Source organism: Tursiops truncatus, chromosome 9 (genome assembly GCF_011762595.2).
Source record: "Tursiops truncatus isolate mTurTru1 chromosome 9, mTurTru1.mat.Y, whole genome shotgun sequence".
Taxonomy (NCBI): Eukaryota; Metazoa; Chordata; class Mammalia; order Artiodactyla; family Delphinidae; genus Tursiops; species Tursiops truncatus.
Window position 1 is genome coordinate 70,855,269 of NC_047042.1, and position 4,158 is coordinate 70,859,426.

Below are 4,158 nucleotides of genomic sequence, written 5' to 3' on the forward strand. Positions count from 1 at the left end.
AACCTCAGCGTGAAGGGACATATCACTGACCTTCATAACCACTCCACAACCATGAATATTTGACAAATTTTTACTGTGACTATTTATTAAGCATGGATAAAGGAGACAGCCCTAAAGGAACTTATGAAGCCAGCCCTTTGGGATTCAGTACCAACAGGCAAATTGCTTGTTTCCTTCTCTCTCTCTTTTTTTTTTTTTTTAGAAAAAAAAGACAAAAACTGATTTTCTTGAAAAAAAAAAAAAAGACTGTTCTTTCTATAATGGCTTTGCCCATTTAAAAAATGTGGCTCTTAAGGGTTCATGAAATGACTGAATATGAGGATACACGTCCTGTAGAAAGCAAACGCGCCTCATATACTGCCAAAAATAGTGTTAGTTTCATTAATGTGAATTTTCCAGCATTCAGTAGTTGTAATGTTAGAAACAATTGCTGGTCAAGTTCAACTTGTTGCTATTGTTTTTAATTTGCACAGGAGTAGTATCAGAAATTAGTGTCACTGCTTGTATCTAGCTGAATTTTAAACAACAGAACATTAGTTTTTTATGTTGGTGCCACCAACTGTAAATGACATAAGTTAGTTATTACAAAACACAGTAATTAGACTGTTGCAACCATCTAAAACCTTAGGCTTCCAGTCTGTGCTGTTAGTGTTAAGATGTAAAGTGCAATCCTAAGCTAACATTATCTGTGCAAGCACCATAGAAACATTTGCATATCTGCATAGATCTTACAACTGTACTCTTTACCTCCTTGTGATAAAGCTTTGTCTACCTGCAAACACAGTCAAAGGCTACAGCTGCAAACCAAAGCCAACTCTAACCATGGCCAAGAGCTCAAGGACAGAAGCAGCCACATGCTTTGGTCAGCCTTCTGTAACTTCAATTAGTACAAAGGAACCTTTTCCATGAACTACCTGCTGTTTTCTGATGACCTCTGGGATCTTTTCATTTAGCCCTAAAGCAAGAATCAAATATGACAAAAACCACAACTAAAAACCTAATTTAGACACAGAGTAATCTTCTGAGGCCAAAAGTCCATCTAAATGCAATGAAGATTTGCTTTCATTAAAGACAGAGGTGAGGACAAAATCTGCAGTGGAAGTTATGATATGCTAGAAAGCAACAAATGTGGATCACTGACCAAAACGATTATGTACTTGATGCAAATGCAGATTGCATATTGTTATATATATAGGACATTGTGTTTTTGTTTTCCCCATCCAGTCACTTATTTTCGGTGGTGAATACATGTTGTTAGAAGATGTCTTGTATGGTCTGAATCTTTGTTGTGTACTATTTTTTATAGTCTTAAGTTATAATGAAAAAAACAAAAAGTAGGAACCAAACATAAAAGGTCTAGTAAAGCCAAAAATTAATTTCATATTGATTTTAAAGTGATCTAGCTGAGTTTTTACACTGAAAGCAAAGATTATAGCAATTGTAGTCCATGGTATTTATTTTCAGTCAAACCAAAGTTACATATAATTCTGCCTCTGCCGATACGGGATATTAACACTAACAATACACTCCCTTTCAAAGACTTGCACAGGCCAAATTGTTGGAATGCTGGTTTTCGAGACGACTCCAAACCCCAAAACTAGGATAACGCGTTATGGTGTAGTTGAAAATAGCATAGTCAGATGTCTGCTTAAAACCTAGAAACTTTACGTGTTGCTTTTCATGTGCTGTGCCAAGTCTGGATAACACTTTTCCCCCAACCAAGGGACCTCATAACCTGATGATGGTTATTGCTTTACAAACAGTTTCGACAGAAGGTGGCTGCTAGAGCTTAACGTATGTACCAGTTCCATGCGATGGAGCTGGTTCTTGCAAACTAAGCTCATCATTTATTCTTTGCTGAAGTCAGCAAATAGAGTTAGAGAGATACCCAGTCATCTATCACACCAAATAAAACGACATAACGGCTTTCAAAAGGGTTTTCCCACTTACCCAAAAGGCTTTCTGAAAGCTTCTACCTCTGCAAAAAAAAAAAAAAGAAAAAAAAAGAAAAAAAAAGAAAAAAATTTAGAACAATTATGGCAGATTGCATGAAATGTGAGAACGTCACAGTAACTGCTACTTTTCATTCTGTTTGTCTTTGGGTCATGATCAGTGAATGGGAAGTTTACGATATGGTATCAAAAGAAAGATTGGGATTGGGAAGGATGGTTTTCAGTCATCTAGGATCCTACTGGAAGGACTATCTGAAGGGAAAATGGGTCTTTCAGGTGCATGTTCAAAGGCTTTGATGGACTGAAAGTAATCGAGAGAGCTGTACCATCAGGAGGGTGGCCTAAGACTACAATGCTAAAGTATGCATACCTCAGTTACCAAACTTTTGAAAGGAAGTCTCAGCCACAGAATGCATATACCTGTAGAGTTTTGCATGGGTTTTATATGAATACAATTTTAAAAAATAGCTGCTTGCACATTATACCAGAAAAACCTCCAAAACTGCAATTGCTTTGAAAATAGATTTTAGGTTTTTTGGAGTTTTCTGAAATGCTTGGTCTGTATTTTGATAATTGTGCATATTATGTAAAAATGTTGGTGGACCCATAAATGACCAGACTTTTTCTAAGAAAAATGTTGCTTTAATGCATTTCATGAATTTTTACTCTTATATCATTGCTTGCTAGTAATAGCAAATCTGCTTTTCTGCATCTGCTTTGCGTAGCTATTGTAAGGCTTTGAACTAATGTATGTATTTATTGCTTGAACTTCTGTGCATACCTTATAAAGCATAATGTCTGACAATTAAATGGCTCATGTACTCTTGCTTCTATCATAAGCTGATTATGGGGACTGTGATCTTTTGTATACAGCAAATTTTAACTGTAGCACAAACATCTGTTTATGTATTGGTGGAATATACCTGTTTTATTTATCTTTTTTGAGGTAAACTAATTTTTGATACTTTTCATTACTGTGTACTATGTTCATACTTTGAATTCTCTGACGTTAGAAGTCATGGTTGAAAATTGTAACAGCTGTTATTCGTTCTGTATTCATGGCTTTCACTGCTGAATAAAATAAAGGACCAAACCTAGGATTTGAAAGAAAACTGTCTACCTCTAACACCAGGGAGTTATCAGATTTTATTTTACATAGTTTTAGGCTACAAAGACACAATTGCTTAAACCTAGTGGGTTTAAGGCTTATATTCTATGTGGTTGGATTCATGGCACAGTTGTACTGTTTGAAAATCAATTAAAATTTCATGTGAATGTTACAAGTATTTGGTAGAATTACCACTAGCTGGGTTTTCTTTAGATAAATCAGATTTGGAGAAAAGGTCATCAGCATTCTGTGTCTACAACTGCCTAACTTCATGAGAATGCATTTCTTTGTGATTAGGGAATCGAAGAATAGTCAGCTAGGAATAGAGCTACAGAAGTACACTTAAAATAAACCATCCTGGACTTTAACATCCCTGGGCAGATTCAGTCACAAAATCCATTAGACTATTTTGTAAAGTTTTCAAATTGGACATTCACATTTTGGGGTATTTGTGAGACTTCATCCTACATATGCCAATATTAACATGCATTCGGACAATAGCTTTATTAATGCCACAAAGCTGTTGAAAGGAACATGGCTTACCCTTGTTATTTCACTAGTTCCGGTTGCAATGAAAGGGTTTTTTTGTCCATGAACACTTGGCAAATCTTACTTAGCCAAAAAAAAGAAAAAGAAAGGATGTACATTTTCCTATAGAATTAATGTATGAACAGTGTGTCACTGCTGTTGGATGTAAAAATGTATATGAAACCATTTCATTCACTTGATTACCTTTCTGAAGTATAAATAAAAAATCTAATACTTTTGGACCCATTTATAACCCCTAGGATTTTATTCGTTCGGAGAGACCATCTTCCCTGCCAGAACCAAGTCATAAATTTGTGTACACATGTCCCACGATTTGTTTAAATCATTTTCTTAGGAATTGGGGATTCATAAACCAAACCATACTCAAGTTCAGTCAGTAAAAGTGGGGGCTGCTTGTCAAATGCATTCCATTAAAAACTATCTTCAGGTTCAAATCGGCTTCCTCATATAATCGTCTCGTGGCTTCACGTTTTTTATTCTAATAGAATTTGACGTCGTAAACTCTGAATCTTAAAAAAAAAGGAAACGTGATAAATTTACTCTTTAACT

At 35.4% G+C, this 4,158-nt stretch overlaps 1 protein-coding gene across 5 annotated transcripts in view; it reads left to right on the top strand.

The window, feature by feature from the left end:
• Nucleotides 1–3,834, top strand: part of FOXP2 (forkhead box P2) — a 532,789-nt gene extending 528,955 nt beyond the window's left edge. For all 5 annotated transcript variants that reach the window (XM_073809847.1, XM_073809849.1, XM_073809848.1 and 2 more), the window contains one exon: nucleotides 1–3,834. This exon is cut by the window's left edge and continues 159 nt beyond it. The gene's annotated coding sequence lies outside the window, so the exon portion shown is untranslated.
• Nucleotides 3,835–4,158: the final 324 nt, after the last annotated feature.